This window comes from Tupaia chinensis, unplaced genomic scaffold (genome assembly GCF_000334495.1).
Source record: "Tupaia chinensis unplaced genomic scaffold, TupChi_1.0 Scaffold000290_1, whole genome shotgun sequence".
Classification (NCBI taxonomy): domain Eukaryota; kingdom Metazoa; phylum Chordata; class Mammalia; order Scandentia; family Tupaiidae; genus Tupaia; species Tupaia belangeri.
In genome coordinates, this window is record NW_006159775.1 from 2,080,567 (window position 1) to 2,098,877 (window position 18,311).

At 37.2% G+C, this 18,311-nt stretch overlaps 1 protein-coding gene across 28 annotated transcripts in view; it reads right to left on the minus strand.

The window, feature by feature from the left end:
• Positions 1 to 18,311, minus strand: part of DTNA (dystrobrevin alpha) — a 418,880-nt gene that overhangs the window by 171,734 nt on the left and 228,835 nt on the right. The gene's annotated exons all lie outside the window — the stretch shown is intronic.

Genomic DNA, 18,311 nt, shown 5'->3' on the forward strand with positions numbered 1-18,311 from the left:
CAAAGACAGAAGATGAGAAAGAGAGGGAGAAAGCCCCCCAACAGGATTTTGTCACACCACAATCCTTCTGCCCTAGCCTACCAGCTAGCCAAAATGGTAAAGTAGAAAGATCAAATTCCATGAAAACGTAAATACAGTTATTTCACAGACTCTGTAATTTCTAGAACTAGACTATGTTTTATGTTCAAAATTCACTATTGAATTTTTCTATCACTACTTTCTAACAGAGCCTATACTCACAACTTTTAGTCAAAATGCATTCTATTTCTCTGAAGATCGTAAAATCATATATTTTAAATGCAAAAGTTTGAATAGCCCAAGAGCATGTGGGCAAACGTCTTCTAATCACAAGATGTTTAGGACATTGAAAGGAAGCCTTGAGTTTCAGGATACTGAGGCTTTCCACCATTACAAAGGTTCCATCTTCTCAGCTCACCTCAGTGGTTTTAGAACTTGGAATTTGGTTCTACCTGCACAATCGTCTCTCTTATCTCATCTGTGACTCCAACTTAAGACCCCAGTGTGTCCCAAATATTGAACAGGACATACTTATACTAAAAACAAATTATTCACTATTTATCTAAAATTAAGATTTAACTGGGCATCCTATATTTTATCTGGTTTAATATAGCATTTTAGACTGAGAAAATATTTTTTCTGTGATTTAACTTTCTTTACTTGGGACTAAAGAAGAGTCTCTCCTACAGCTTACTAATTCTGGTTTCTGCCATGGCATCTTTCATTCACGTCATCTCCTTAACCTGGGCCAAGCATCTAGAAGAGAGAAACAGAAGCTGCCCTAGCAGGGGAAGGAAGGTAGAACTCAGCAAACCTAAATTCCCTTATCTTGCTATTGTTTGAAATTCATTTCTTTAGCCGAATCTTCTCACTTTAGAGGGGAGAAGGAGGATCAAAGAAGATGGTGACTGCAAATCCAGCATCTTAGCTTTGGGTTGCACTGTCTTGGCATACAAGGGTGACTTAGCAGCAGAGAAATGAGTTACATTCCTAAAGTTAACTTATAGGTGTCATGAGAGCACAGAGCACATTTTCCTGTTCAGAAAATACTATAGCATTATGGTTAGATTATTAGGTAATCCAAGTTAGCTCTAAACCAAAATACCGAATTGCAATTTATTAAGTATATCATTCCCTCTTGAACTGCTTAACAGTGAAGCAGCAGTGACTCATCTGCAGCTATGAAACTTTTTAAAATATTACCAAGTTTAAGTGCTGACAGCTACAATAACTCTATTGTAATGGGTATCTTTTGGCTGGTCTCTTCATGTTATTATGTTATGGTGCTTTGCATCTCTAGACAGTTTTCCCACATGTGGGTAAAATATTAGCAGGTTTATAAACTAATAAATTATGAAAAGAATTTTAAAAAACAAAACTTCCACAGACAAATTTTAGGGAGAAAAACTCAGCTATTTCAAATAAATTATGGGTAAGAGATTTTTCCTGGACTAGTCTGTAAACCTAATGGTCATGGTTTGTGTTAGTAAGATAGTGTGGAGGCAGGAAAACAAATATTCTATTCTCTCTCTCTTTTTATTCCCCCCTCCACCAGCTTTGGGTAGACGTATAAACTAAACACAAACAGAAAGGAGACTAATCTGGCAGCAAGCACAGAAAATGCATAGAAATAAAGAGGTTCTGTTCATCTTTTGCAACCTCTTTGAGAACTGACATCATTCCAAGAATATCTGAAATGTCTTCATTATTGCTCACCTGCCCTATCATTTCTTTTCTCTCCACAGTTACAAATCTAGAGAGAGAAACAGAGTCCACACCTAATATCGGTCCATTTGTCCATTAACCTATTAATAAAGGCAATAAAGAGTTAAATATATGGCCAGACACTCTTCGAGTCACTGGTGACACACAATGGTAAACAAGACAGAAATAATGTCTGCCCTCTGGGAACTTGCAATCTCAGTGGGGGAGACAGGACAACACGATTACAAAAATTATTAATTATAATTGTGATAAGTGATACTCACAGGAATACAGTTACTGCAAACACTGGCTACTCAATACAGAATCGTCATCGTCATCCTCTTACCATTATCATTACTCATTAGGTGCTCACTGTTAACTATACATTGTGCAATGTTTTGTATATCTCTTATATCTAAAATTCACACACATCTTGGAAAAGAGCAAGGTTGGTACAGTTTGAATATCCCTTTTCCAAAATGCTTGGGACCAGAAGTGTTTCGGGTTTTGGATTTTTGCAAATTTGGGAATACTTACATATACATGATGAGGTATCGTGGGGGATGAAACTCAAGTCTAAAACCAAAATTCATTTCTATTTCATATATGCCTTATACACAGTCTGAAGGTGATGTCGTACAACTGAGACCAGTCACATGAGATCGGGTATGGAATTTTTCACATGTGGCATCATGTTGGCACTAGAAAAGTTTTTTTATTTTGGACCACTTGGAATTTGGGGTTTGGGGATTAGAGATGCTCAACCTCATATTATTATTATTATCATTTAAAAAATAAAAGGAATACATCATTTAAAAAGTTTGTAACTTGCCATTGGAAGACCTTTTGTTCTGCTAGTGTCTTGATGCATTTGAGTATGAAAGTTTGGAATAAGGACAATAAAGCTAAATTTCTCTGCATAGTAAGAGAGAAAATGTTTGACTCTGTAAGAAACGATCAAAGGGCATACGCGGGAACTTCAAAAAAATCATGGAAAAGTAGAATTAAAGAATGAGTTTATTTGGGTGCAAAAAATCAAAATCTCTGCATAGCTTATCATAATAAATATTTTCTATGAAATTTCTGAAGACCATTTGTGTGTGAAATGTGAAAAGAAAAAGAAGTAAAATAAAAGTTGATGATGGAGGCTGTGCACTCCCAGACTCTCCAGCCCTGGCCAACTCTAAACCTTTGACAAAGTCACTAGACCCACCAATGCTGGTGGTTTCTTCGGTGAACACTGGCAAGGAGGCAGACTTTCCCTTGCAGTCTGATGAAGGCAGTTGAGGGAAGAGAATACAACAGGCATAGACAGTAGAACTAACCTGAAGAATTTCCAAAGGCGTGGGAAGGGTTCAGATTGTCTTAAATTGACTACATGAATCCTCAAGAGACTAGGACATCACAGTTGACAAATGGATTATCCTCAGTTTTGGTAAAGAAGGTACAAGGAGTGACGAGGGTATCTTCTAGTATTCTGGAAAGAATTAGCTCCAGACTGACCAGGATATAAGATGCCATCCTTGTTTTATTATTTTAGAGAGATTTTTGCTATAGGGTGCATGTACTTGCTGGAGAAACAGACAGACTGAGAGACAAAGCAAGAAATCACGCCCCCCCTCCCCCACCCCCGGGGTGGGTGGTCATACTGAAATCCCTTCTCCTGCATTCTCCTCTCAGGATTTTGACACCGCATGCACACGTGCTTGACATGAGTTTTAAGCCACTGGGTCCAGGACTTGAGCCATGGTCTACTAAATGAGAGTCCAGTGACATAAACTTTAAGACATCTGCTGGTCTCCAGGTTGCCATTCTTACCCCACAGTCTCTAGAGTTGCATGCTGCTTTAATGCTTGAAGTTCAAAGCACTTTTCTATATGCTACCTAATGTGCGGAATTTTACTTCTGAACTAAGATCTAAATAAATTGTGCTAAATAACTTGTAAGGCTTTGCCAATGTTTTTTTTACTATGAATTCCTTATCTAGCAGTTCCTCCAAGAACATTACCTACTGAGTACAGCTTTGTCAAGCATGGTCACTCCACGGGGGAGCAAATGCAGAACTTGCATTTGTTGTGTTGTGGACAGACTTGAAGAGCAACTTGTACATCCTGTAGATTTTGGAAAGAAAACTGGGGACATAATGTCCTGGTTAAAGCAAATGCCTGCATTTATTTTTGGAATGATTCCTTGGAACTGCGGAGAGATGAGTCTTTTCATGCAGAACCAAAGACAGGAAACAAGAAGGTTAAGGAAACACAAATCTTGAAGTCTTAGAGCTCTATTACCTAGTGTGTCCTGGAGTTTAATTACTAGGTAGAGTAAATCCTCGGTAGGTGTAAATAATGTTAGGGTCCTTTCAGATGTCTGCTTTGGCTGGGAAACTGCCAGATCTACAAAGACTACTATTTCTGGTTGTCATTTATGTGTCCACCTTGACTTTCCCATCTTCCGTTTTTTTCTTTGTGTTATAATTTAGACCGAGTTTACTTTTATATCTTTGAGAGTGTCTAGTATATTCATGAAAATACTCTTTGAATGTCAAATCTGGAATATGTCCAAACTTTATCATATTTTAATTATATCATGATTAATATCTACATTTATAAATTGTTGAGCAAACACATTTCTATTATTTCTAGTCTATATTCTTTTTTTTTTTTTGAAGAGGTATTTGCTATAGGGCACGTGCGCTCGCCAGACAGAGACAGAGAGATAGAAAGCGAGAAATCACCCCCCAGGGGGGATGGTCATGCCGCAATCCCTTCTCCTCCATTCTCTTCTCAGTATCTTGGGCATGCATGCACATGCGCCCGGCGTGAGTTTTAAGCCACTGGGTCCAGGACGCAAACCACGGTAGACTACATGGGAGTCCAGCAACATAGCTATTACACTAACTGCTGGTCCCTATAGTCTATATTCTTAAAAGTAGAATTACTAGGCCAGTGTAATACATATTTAAGTCAATTAAAAGATTCTTAAACTGCTCTCCTGAAAATTTGTAGCAATTCTCATTTCTACTTTATGATTATGCTTAGAAAAACCCCTTTTGTAGCTATATAGGATTACTTAGCTATGGAATGACTTTATTTATTTTCCTGTTAAAAGACATTTGTTTGTTACCCATGTTTTACTACTATAAATAATGCTATACAAGAGTATCTGTATTTAAATCTTCTTTATCATTTTTAGATGATTTCTTTAGGTGATTCCAATAGTAATTTTCTTAACCAAAGAGTGTAATCATTTTCAAGTCATTGATACATATTTTTGTTAACTTTATTTCTTCCATGAATGAGGGACAAAGAGACAGACAGAGAGTACCCCAACAGGGTCTTGGCATAGCAATCCACCCTTAGTCTGGGCCAGCCCCAGATTGTGGTCACATAGGGACAGCATTTTATCATTGCACCCCAATTCTGTGCCTTATTAATACATGTTCATATGCCAAATTGTTTTCTAGAGTTACTGTATTAACTTAAAATGATACCAATGAAGTATGAGAATGATTTTCAATTTCAGCATTACACATTTCAGTTCTAAAGTACAGCTAAAAAAATCCAACAATGTATCTAAAGATAGTCACTAATTTGATAGGTATCAGTGTGATTTTACTTTCTATTTCTTTGATTAAAAGAGAAGTCTAATGTTTTTAATAGATTTTTACTTTCTTTTTGTTTTGAGGTATCTACTTATGTTTCTTTCCCATTTTGCCATTGTTTTAAGCATTTTCCTAAATATTTTTGCACACATTTTAATTTAATTTGCCAGAGGACACATGGGCTCACCAGAGAGAGAGAGAGAGAGAGAGAAAGAGAGAGAGAAAGAGAGAGAGGAATGCGTTGGTCACAGGCAGGCTCACACTGCAATCTTTTCTCCTCCATTTGTCCCTTTGTTTGAGATTTTGAGTACACATGCACATACTTGGTATTTTTCGAGTTTCCAAGTTCAGTCAGCCATGTAGGAGCCAGCTGCTTTAACTACCAGGACACTGCTTGGCCCTATTTCTCACACCTTTTAATTTTATATTTACTTTATGAACCTATTATCTCATATATGAGGGGACTTCAAAAAGTTCCTGAAAAAAAATGGAATTAAAGTATGAGTGTATTTTGGTGCAAGAAATTTTTGAAATTCATGTGAAGTTCTTTTCCTAATACACACTGCCATGAACTTTTTAAAAACCTCCTTGTGTGTATCAGACACATTTTAGAGCTTGTTGCATTATGTCTTGCATTAGAATATCAGATATTTTAAAATAAGTATACCATCTAAGTATGATATATGCCCTTTCTCCACACAAGGAGGCAGCACAGAGCAGTAGCTAAGTCCTTAGGCTACAGCATGGGGCTGCTTTAAGGATGACAGAGTCCATGGTTTAGCAGTGTTGAGACGGTTAACTGAAACATAAGACACAGTTTCCGATGCTTTGCCTATAGTAATTTCTTCCCATCATTAGCTATTACTTATATATATTTTTTACTACCATTTAACCTATAAGTGTGTTAATGACTTTTTTTTTTCAGATGTGCAAAGATACAAAAATTTTAAATGTTAATCTTGTCAAATATAACTTTTTAAAAGAATAATGAATCTTTAACAACGTGCTTATAAAGCTCTCTCCCTTTCATGGGTCATTTAAAATTCCTCTAAGTATTTGCTCAAAAGAGAAGAAAATATGTATCTATTTCAAGATTTTTATATGAGTGGTCATAGTGGCTTTATTTGTGATAGTTACAAACTGGAAACAACCCCAGTGTCCATGGACAGAAGCATGGATAGACAATAAATAAATAAAACCATACAAATGAAGACACTATTGACACATGCAAAAACACAGATGGATCACAAAATAATTACACTACATTTAAGAAACCAGACAGAAGGAGTGAGTGCTGCATGATCTTATTTATATAAACACTGGGCAATGCACACTAATGTATAGTGGTCGAAAGCAGATCTGTGGCTGTTTGGCAATGGGTGAGGAGTGGCTGAGAGGCGTTTCCAATGGGCTTGAGGAAAACTTTGGGATGATAGATGTGTTCACTATCTTGATTCTACCTGGTGTCAAAACATGAATTTGTATACTTTAAATACAAAATAGTTCATTGTCAATTACAACACAATAAAGCTATTTAAAATTTCCTCTATATTTTATATCAATTCTTACAGTTTGATTTACTCTGTTCAATTCTGATTTAGTTGAAATGCATTTTTTGATATGAATGAAGATTTTTCTCATCCTGGTATTCTTTACTGCACAGTAACTATCTTCTTTCCTATTGATGTGTGCTGCCTGCTCCAGTGTGTATTAATACCCAAGCTGGTGTTTGTTTACACTCCGGGGGTTTGTCTGTATTAACATCCTCTTTAATGTTAGTTCAACTTAATTATAATTATAGCTTTGTAATATATTTAATAGCTGGTAAAATAAGTTCCTCTTCATTTTAATATTTCTTTCTTGCCTAACCCTAGTCCTAATGAGAAGAACTCCAGATTTCAGCATGACTATTACAAGAGGATGTTTAAGTCCAAAGGTTTATTTTCATATAATTTTAAATATCAAAGATAAAAATGTTGCAACCCAGAATGTTTATTTTACATTAAAGAAAAGTGTAAACAAAAGGAAACCCAAATAGCAACAATACCAGCTGAAGTCAAGGATGTTGGGCTAGCCAAATTGGAAAAACCTGTTGCTGACAATCATATACTCTGGTGTCTTTTTTGCCTGCCCAGACTTTAGACTTTAATCACTGGTTCTCAGAGAGAATTAGCCAGGGGTTAGAGTATTTTTTATTTGTCTAGTTAGAGAGGAAAGACAGCTAAACTTAAGGACAATGTTAGGCAAAGGGAAAGTTGTAAGGAATACAGGTGGTGTATGAGACAAAGATAAAATATATACCTAGGAATATAGAAGTATTTCATAGGCAAGGTAAAATCATGTATTGTTTGTTGCATGAATATGAAAAGAAGAGTAGTTTAGGGGTTCATAACTTTCTTTCTTTCTTTCTCTTTCTTTTCCTTTTTTCTTTCTTTCTTTCTTTCTTTCTTTCTTTCTTCTTTCTTTCTTTCTTTCTTTCTTTCTTTCTCTTTCTTTCTTTCTTCTTTCTTTCTTTCCTTTCTTTTTCCTATAAGATGTGTGTGCTTGCCAGAGAAAAGAGAGAGAGAGAGAAAGTAAGAAACCACCCCTCCTCACCAGAGGGGATCACCATGCTGCAATCTCTTCTCCTCCATTCTCCTTGGGATTTTGGGTATGCATGCACACATGACTGGCATGATTTTCAGGCTGCTGGATCTGGGAGTTGAACCTTACAGTTGGCTATGTGGGATCCAGCTGCCTTTACCTCCATGCCATCTAGCTGTCTTCATAATTTCTTTTTATGGGTCATGCATGGGTAGAAAATGTCTGCCTTGTAAAGATGAGGGCGTCAGATGCAGACGACAATGCAACTGCTGATCACCCAAGCTCCCTTGCGCTCTCTTTTCTGCAGCCTCCTATACCCTTCTCTAGAGTCCCATGATTCTACTGTGCTCAGTTGTGGTGTCCTCAAACTTCCTCTATTTCTTATTCATCATGAATGACCTACAAAAGTAACATTCTCCCCAGGGAGTCCGGTACATCAGGGATGTTGTTCTCGTATAGCCTGTGTCTTCGATACTCAAGTATTCTTAATTTTCTGTTTGTTGATGTTTTTTATTTCGGTGAGATTTCAAGTAATTTTCCTTAAAATTCTTTTTATAATGAGAATGATAACCCACCCTATCCCCAACTAAATCACATACACAGAAAAGAGATCAGAATCCAAGTTTGTACCTGGCTTTGCTCTAAGGTCTAGCTGGGTTCTTTCTGCCTGGAACAATCCACTTGATCTTGATGACTTCGGTACCCATCTACCCACTTACAACTACACTTTGGCAACCTCAGGCCAGATTCCTCTTCCAGGCTGCCACCCTCTTACTAGCTTCCTCAGGTTATGGAAATGTCAGAACATTTAATTCCAAGTGAGACGGTGGTGAACAAATTGACAGATTAATCAAACACCAAACATGGACAGGGATTTCGTTTGCTCTCATTAGTGACAAGAACAGTACTCATTCTCTGTCAGAAGGTCAGAGCCATGTAGATGTGCATATAAAACATTTCAATGAAGCACATTCTTGGAAGTGAAAAATTCTTCCGTGTCAGTCAAACTGATCGATGATACTTGGGTAGAAAGAGGGTTCCTCCAAAGTATAGGGGGCTCTTAAACAAAGCTTTAATTACACTGCACATAAAAGAAATCTAAAGCTGCTCTAAAAGTCTTGTTACTTTTCCTGAGCAGTGTCACATAAAACGACAAAAATACCAGAAAGTCATCTAAATCTCATTATGTAATAGTAATTACTTACATTTTTAAGAGTTTTCTATATGCCAGGCACATTGTAAGCCCTTTACAAGTATCTCTCTGTACATATAGTAGACTTTACATAGATTAAGAGCAGGCAGGATTGCCTAGTGGTTGAGGTCACTGGTGGTAACTCTTTTATTAACTGCATGCTCTGGGGCACTGACTTAACTTCTCTGGCCTGCCTTAATATTTTCATCTGTAAAATAAAGATGATAAAAATACCCAGCTCATGGAGTTGTTGTGAATATCAGCAGAGATAGTAATTACTTACATCCAGTGATTTCCATGTGCAAAATACTATTCTCAAAGTGAGGAGTAATGAATTTGAATGAGCTAAACGTAAAATACTTAGAACAGTATCTGGCACTTAGGAAATATTCTATTTTATTACATCAAAGAACTCACAGAACTCACATAATATGTTCCTATATATCCTCCTCATGTTTTGTTTTCCTACTGTCATCAATGTATGGGAAAGAATTACATAGTCAGCCAACTGCCCAAATGTGGGAGGCTGCGCACCAGTGAGTCCGCCAAAGCCATTTTCATGAGTCTCTTACTATTGCCATCTTAGGCTCAGAGAGCAAACAATTACACAATGACAAAGGCCACAATTGGCTCCCCTTCAAAAACCTCACCTTCAAAACCATACTCTGATTGGCCACTTCCCATAGCAAATCGGTGAGCTTAGAATCCCTCAGATTTGCATATCCGGCACCTCATGATTGGTCCACAAAGCAACCAATCATAACCCACCTTTTACAATCCTTCATTCAACCAATCACTGCCCACCAACATGTATATAACCACAATCCCTGGCCCACAATCGCCAGATGACCCTGAAGACCCTGAAGAGCTGTGACACCACGTGGTCTCTGGACGACCCTGAGTTGTGACACCCCGTAGTCTCCGGATGACCCTGAAGAGTTGTAATACTGTGTCATCTCCATGTTGTAACACTGCGTCATCTCCACGCTGCTCGTCCTGTCTCTCACTCCTTCCCTCAGGAAACCTGTTCGACTGTCCTGTGGGTCGGAACACCCAAATAGTGCTGCTCACGCCAAGCCCCTTTGGCTTGCAATTATTGCCAGTCAGGCTAGTGATCATAATCTTCAGCAATACCTTCAGCTCTTTATTATTAAGACCATACTCAACCCGCTCCACCTTCTTGATGCATTTTTCCAACACCTTTTTTTTGTTTTTGTTTTTTCTGACTGCAGTGATCATAAAGCTTAGGAAAAAATTGGAAGTAATGTTTCAGAAAACAGTGGAGGCTCTGATGCCAGGACAGTAACAACTTCTACTATCTTTCAACCCATAAATGAACCTTGCTATAGTGCCATGAAACAAACAAACAAATAAAAACATTACTGGGGCCAGCAGGTGGTGTGGTGGCTAGGGTGTTGGACTCCCATATGACCAACTGTGGTTTGAGTCCTGAACCCAGTAGCTTGAAAATCATGCCAGGCACGTGTGTGTGCATGCCCAAAATCCCAGGAGGAGAATGGAAGAGAAAGGACTGTGGGATGGCCATCCCTCCTGGCGGGTGATTTCTCACTTTCCCTTTTACTGTCTCTCTCTATCCCTCTGGTGAGTGCATGTACACTATGGCAAAAACCTAAAAAATAAAAAACAAAAACAAAAACAAATAACAACCTAAATGAGACAAAGGCAGGACAATAAGAAAATATTTAAATCAAAAATTCAACTAGAAGACTTTCCACAGTCATAAAGGGAATTGTTCTTTGAACTTTTTTTTTTTTTTTTTTGAGATATTTTTGCTATAGGGCACGTGTGCTTACCATAGAGACAGAAAGCAAGAAACCACCTCCTGGGGGGATGGCCACACCTTTTCTTCCAGTCTCCTCTCGGGATTTTGGGCATGCACGCACATGCACCAGGCGTGCTTTAAGCCACTGGGTCTGAGATTTGAACCACGGTCAACTACATGAGAATTTAGTGACATAACCATTGTGTCATCTGCTGTTCCCTGAACTTTTAAAATGATCTCTAATGATGTAATCTAAAAGTTTTTGTATGATAGGAAAAAAATTATTACTATTTGTCAAAATCAAAAAACATTAAAATTTTAAGGAAAGGAAAAATGTTATAAATATGAAGTCTTCACCTCAACAGTACATTACATCCTAAATGGTATTGTAATGTGTCATACATTTCAAGACCATAGATAATGTAGTGACATTTGCTTCCAACAGGATGATTTATGTAGACTGGTCTAGTTAGAAAAAAATCACATATTATAAGATATGCTCAGTGTCCTTGGCCACAGCAATCCTGTTCTGGTGCTGCTTGAAGTAATTCATGATATTTGGGGAAGGGGGCTTAAAAAATAAGTCAGAGTTCTCTACCTGACTTCTTGTAAAGCTCTCTTTACAATTGATGAAACATCTTTCAAGTTTACTTTTCAAGCTCTGGTTTCACTCCCTTAGCTCTGAACTTTCCTCATCCTTGTTCTGGAGAGTAACATTAACATCTGGATCGATTTAAGCCCATCTATGGCCTCTCTCTAGTTTATTTTCTATGCTGCCATAATTGACTTCCTCAAATGCATATGGCTTTCCAGAGTATTCAGGGATAAGTAGTTTTAGTTCCATAGAAGAACAAATAAGAACACTCACTAGAAGTCGAAACTCAGTGTGGTTAACCGGGCTGACTTTTTGGTCTGACGTCTCAGCTCTCCACTTACTGGCACTGAAGTTGTCTCACCAATACATGAGGACAATATTTGCTTTATACATTGTGACAAAGATTAAGTAATGCATGAAGAATTCTTGGCCTAAAACCGAATGACCAGAATATAGCTATTGTAGTTCTGATCATGCTGGTGATGCTCGTGACAGTGACGACGAGGAAGAGGATGATGATCTACACACCTTTCTGGGTTCTATTCTCAGTGCATCTTCATGACTACCTTACACTTTCAGAGATTTCTGATTTCTGTCTGTCTTTATTTTTCCATACTGTTCCCTCTTTCTGAATCGTCCCTTCTTCAGCTTCCGAGGTTTATTTTACGCTTCGCAAAGCACTTTACTCTTTCTTTGAAATACTTGTCTGTACGATTTGACTCCTAAACATATCCCAAGGAAGCCACGAATCTAGGGATTCAGGGCTGTTATTATCTTTTCAATGTCAACTATACAGATATAGTTAATACACTTCTTTTAAATAAATAAAAAATGGAATGAGCATTAGAATTCTTAAGCAAACAGGGCTAAAGAATATTTGAGGCCAGGATTTCTCTGGAAAACAGGGGCTGGATGCTGGTACAACAATAAAATATGACTCTCTGGAATGCTGACCCACATGGGAAGGTTCCAGGTTTGTGTCAAGAGACCTCCCTGAGTATGCAGACCATGAATATGCCAATAGTCTGGGCTGGCTATCCCCCTGTGGGAGATGTTGTTACCCATGGAATAAATGAATAAATTTAAAGAGACTTCTCTAGAAATTCCTGGACATGCTAATACCAGAATCAAAGGATTTTTACTCAGTATTTCTGCAGAAGGGAAATTTCACACACAAAAAATAATCACCTGCGGGATCAGCAGTTAGCGTGATGGCTATGTAGCTGGACTCCCATGTAGCCGACTGTGGATCAAGTCCTGGACCCAGTGGCTTAAACTCATGCCGGGTGCATGTGCTTGCATGCCCAGGATCCCGAGAGGAGGATGGAGAAGAGATTGCAGTGTGGCCATTCCCCCTTGGGGGTGATTTCTCACTTTCTGTCTCTCTATGTCTCTCTGGCAAGCACACATGCCCTATAGCAAAAACCTCTCAAAAAAAAAAAAATCACCTGCTAGTCCTGTATCACCCAAATTCATCACAGAGGTTTCAAATAAATCTCATATTAAATAAGTGTCCAATAAGTACTAGTGATGCATGACTATTTAAGTTTAAATTAATTAGCATTTAAATAAAATGAGAAATCTAGTTCCACAGTTGCACTAGCTGACTTTCAAGTGCTCAGTAGACATGTGGTTATTAGGTCCTTTGTTGGACAGAGATATTTACTATCTCGTCCCCAGTTGAAATGGAGCTTCTTATTTGTAGCGTCAGTGAGGACAAATGCACACTGAGGGATAAAAGAATTCACAGATTCTTCTGCTCTCTAACATTTATATTTTAATAATGCCTTTTATTTGTGTAATGCATTCATGTAGCTTAATTAACTCAGCTAGTTCCTAGCAGAAACCAGATATTCTGAATCTGAAGCCAAGACACTCCTTTCCTATACCATGCCCCCTATAATGTTCTATTTAAAGAGTAGAAAGTGAAATCGGTAACCATATAGCCATGTCTACTACTTCCTTCGGTTTCATAGCTTCTATGGCTGAAATATTAGCTCATATGTTTGTTATATTTCCCAGAATTTTTTTAGAATGACTGCCATTGTTTACACTTATAAATATGACCTGTAAAACTCTGCATATGTTTGACCATTTATTTTGTTGGATGTGTTTCTATTTTGGGTAGTAGAATAATTGAGTCTAAAGTCACATCATTTTTAAACACTTTGTTATATTTTGCCAGACCGAACAAAAGAAAAACGCTACTTTATGCTATCAATAGCAGCATATGAATTCCCATTTTCAATACTCTTCCTAATACCAGGTATGTTCTCCCCCTCTGTCTTGTCTTTCTCCTTCTATTTCTCTTTTAAAAAAAATATTTGTTAGGGGCCAGCAGGTGACATAGTGGTTAAGATGCTGGACTCCCACATGGCCGACTGTGGTTCAAGTCCCAGACCTACTGGCTTGAAACTCATGCCAGGTGTGTGTGCATGCATGCCCAAAATCCCGAGAGGAGAGTGGAGCAGAAGAGAGTGCAGCATAGGCATCTCCTTGAGGGGAGGGGAGATACCCTCATTTTCTCTTTCTCTGGTGAGCATATGCACTGTAGAGCAAAACAAAACAAAACAAAACAAAACTCTCTTAAAAATTGTTAAAAATTAAAACAAAATTTGTTTGTTTAACTTGAAAGTATTTAAGAAATAACCAGAGAGATTCCTTTTCTTATTGATTTATAAAAACTCATTAAATATTATGAATATTTGCTTTTTCATTTTCATATATCTTGCAAATATTGTTTCTAGTTTTCTATGTGTCTTTTAATTTTGTTTATGGCATTCTTGACAGAAGAAAAACATTTTCATGTGATAATTTCTTTCTTTCTTTTTTTTGAGGAGATTTTTGCTATAGGGCTCATACGCTCACCAAAGAGGCAGAGAAACAGAATGTGAGAAATCACCCCTTTGGGGAGATGGCCATGCCGCAATCCCTTCTCCTTCATTCTCCTTTCAGGATTCTGGGCAGGCATGCACATGTGCCCGGAGTGAGTTTTAAGCCACCGAGTCCAGGACTCGAACTGTAGTTGACTACGTGGGAGTCCAGCGACATAATCATTACACTATCCACTGGTCCCATCATAGGATAATTTTTTTCTGATTTTTGCCTTGAAGATCATACTTTTATATCTCAAGTTCTATATTTTCTTTTACTACTTTCATGAGTCCAATTTTATTTTGGAATTGCCAAGCCATCTAGATTTTTCTTTATGTGAGGAATGGGTAGAAGTAAATGACTTTTCTATAAATAATCTTTCCCTGAACAAGTCAAAATTAGCAGGTGTCAGGCATAAAATAATTTTGTTTATTTAAAATGAGTAATATAAACTTTAAAAAGCATAAGTAAAATTGTGTCAGTAGTGAACATTCTATTGTATGCACACCAGAGAGTGCAGGATTATCATATCATGTTGAAATATATCATAAAAGGGAAACCAGTTGATTTGTCCCTTTATACACTAAAAATGTTACAAATTGCTCATTCCTAGCAATGAGTTTACTCTTTTTCTGTCAGGTACTGGTCCACACATTGTACAATTCTTGATGATCATTTTTGTTGAAAGTCTCTATTGTTTATTGAAAAAAGCTAACCTATTTTATAACACATTTTGCTAAGAACATAGCAAGAACATCTATTTTTAGTGATTTCTAGATGTTATTAATAGAATTAGAATTAATTAGATATGTGAGTAAGTTTCTGAGAATCATACTACTCCAATTTTTCCTAAAAATATTGGCCTTTTTGTACATACAGAGCTAAGAGCTTTCGAAGTCTAATTCTTAACATTAGTCACTATTATTGTTGTCATCACCATCTTGGTCATAAACATGGTACCATCACTTTCTTTTTTACTTGAAAAGTTTAAGAAGCTTTGAGAAAAAGAGTCTAATTCTTTTTATAAAAAAAATTACGTGGTAGTCAGTAAGAAAATTCACTTTAATGAAACCATGGTTCAACTATAATTCCTAAAAATGAGACATCTAGTTGATATTAAGGAATCATTTATTGGCTTAATCTTTATTTTAGAAATATGGTTTTAAGGTTCAAAACTTATTGATTTTCTACAAGAGGCTCTATGAGTTCATATGATTCTTCTTGTTCATGATTCTGTTAAATATCTATCTCCTTAAGAGAGGTGAATATCTGCAGATAATTAGCTGTTTGTCTGAGATTCTAGGGAGTTTTTGAAATTAAAACTAAGTGCCAGCTGATGGTATGGTAGTCAAGGCAGCTAGATCCCACATGGTTAACTGCACTGTTGAGTCCTGGACCTGGCAGCCTGAAAAACACACCGGTGTGTGTGCATGTGCATGTGTGCCCAAAACCCTGAAAGAAAAAATGAAGGACAAGGGACTGAGGTGTGGCTGTCCCTCATGGGGGCTGCTTTCTCTTCTCCCTTTCTCTCTGTCTCTCTCCAATGAGCATATGTGTCCTATAGCAAAACTAAAAATATAAAAAGGAGCAAGGAAATTAAAGCTAAAATATTAGGAAACACTACCAATCATTCAAAATAAACAATAAAGGATTTAAATAAAGTTTGACAACTATACTCTTCAATGAAAACATGTTGGCAAAATATCTGGTTCAAAGCGAAGTCAAGTTTGCTTTTTAAGACTGTAACTACAAACCAGCTGAAGAAGGAGCTTCTATCTTATGAACTCTGTTCCAATGATTTCAAAAATGAATATAAAGAACATGGAAGTTTGGGTATCTCTTGGTTTTTATAGTGTTACCTCCAATGTCAAAAGGAACTGGTATCTGAGCCCACAGCAACAAGGACTGAAACAAATTTAATTATACACTTTTCTTTTCATTTAATTAGTAGAAAGAAACTCTCTATGCCATGTGATGCATCTTAAACATGAAATAGTTAGATGACAGTATGTTTTAGTCATTTTGTCTTATCCGTATCACTCTCTCTCCCTTGATATACAGAGATTTGATTCATTACAGTGTTGATGGGAAAGAAGAGAGCTTGGGTAAATGATCTTTGCCTTTGGTCTTTTTTTTTTTTTCTTTTTCATTTTATTTTTGGTGGGGGAGAGATTTTTGTTATAGGACACATGCACTTGGCAGAGAGACAGAGAGACAGAAAGAGGAAGTGAGAAGTCACCCCCTCCCTCCCTGGAAGGATGGCCATTCAGCAATCCTTTCTCCTCCATTCTCCTTTTGGGATTTTGGGCATGCACACACACACACACACATACACACACACACACACACACACACACAAGCATATTTCAAGATGCTGGGTACAGGACTCGAACCATGCTTAACCATGTGGGAGTCCAGCACCTTAACCACTACACCACCTGCTAGTCCACTTTTTGTCTTTTTTTTTTCTTCTGACCTCTCTGTTTGTCTCTGTCTTCCTCCCTTCCTTTCTATGTTTTCTTTAAACAGACATACTTCTCCCTCAGATATTGTCAGGGATGAAAATGTCATACTTTAAAATATCTTCCCAGGTACCATCTTTCACCAATTTCAGGGAGCTTCCTATTCTGTGTTAACAGTAACTCATGCTTGTGAAAATACTTTACACTTTGAAAGATATGCTCATAGCTTGTTCTGTATTCAAAGTAGCAAAGGGGAAAAAGGAAAAAAAAAGGAATTCAGATACAAACATGAACATTTTACACATTAGGTGTTAATGTATCTCTTTTGGTATTTGTTATCATGGAAACAGTTCTCTATTTGAAATCATGGCAAAAAACTGTTTTGAATAATGATTATAATTTCTTGCTAAACTTCAAATATTGCTTAGATATATGAAAACAAAAGAGACTAAGGAAAGAGACATGAAAATCACAGAGTATAAATAGATTTAACAAAATCTAAGTTTTCTTTATTGGAAAAAGTATACTATATGACCAAACTGAGGATAATTTATTGACTTTTATCCTAATCAGTTTGCTTAGTGGCAAATCATTGATCTGAGCTTGCTAAGAAAGTACTTTCCCAAGACTTTTCTGTATGACAACACTGTAGGCAGACCGGAATAGAGTAGAACAGTGGGGCTCTGCTACTATTTAGTTAGGTTTTGTCTATGCAAGCTGCCAAGGCAACTTTGTTCTGAGAGAAGTTGCATAAGTTTGCCTTTGGCTAAATAGAAAGTAAATCCTAATGTCTTAGGAGAAAGTCAAACATCAAACATCAACAGAAACCATAAAAAAGGAACCAAAATGACTTGTTAAGAAAGAAATTTTCTTCTCCCTCTCTTAACTTGCTCGGTGCATATCAAAGCCTCCCTTCAGAAGCCAGCTGCTAGGGTGATATGTAAACAACGCTTGAGGAGGCTTAGGCACTCTGGGAATTGATGTTGTACCAGGCCACATTGAATTATTTACATTCGGTTCTTACCAGTCTCTGAGCAGAAGAGCTCAGTTTACACTAATCCATATTTTATTTGCTTCTTTTTTTAAAAAATCCTCCAACACATATACAGCCACAATGCTTAAAGGAGTAGAACATTGATGGAAATAAAATACAGTTGTAAAAGTTACAGATCAAACTGAACTTCTCAAGTCGGATAATACTGGAAGTTATATGATGAAAGGAGGAGGAAAAATACCCTAAAGACAAAAGATACACTAAATGAAGTGCTGGAGAACTTTGTCCTACTGCTTCATTTAGTCTAAGAGACAAGTAGCTTTGGACCAACGCCACAAATAAGGTGTTGTCTAAAGAAAGCAGACTGTTTTCAAAGAACAAAACAAGGAAACACTGCTCAGTTTCACACTGATGCGATAATTAGTTATTGCATTCTTATAACTTCCCTTTCTGTGTTCTTTTAACTTACACACACACACACACACACACACACACACACACACAC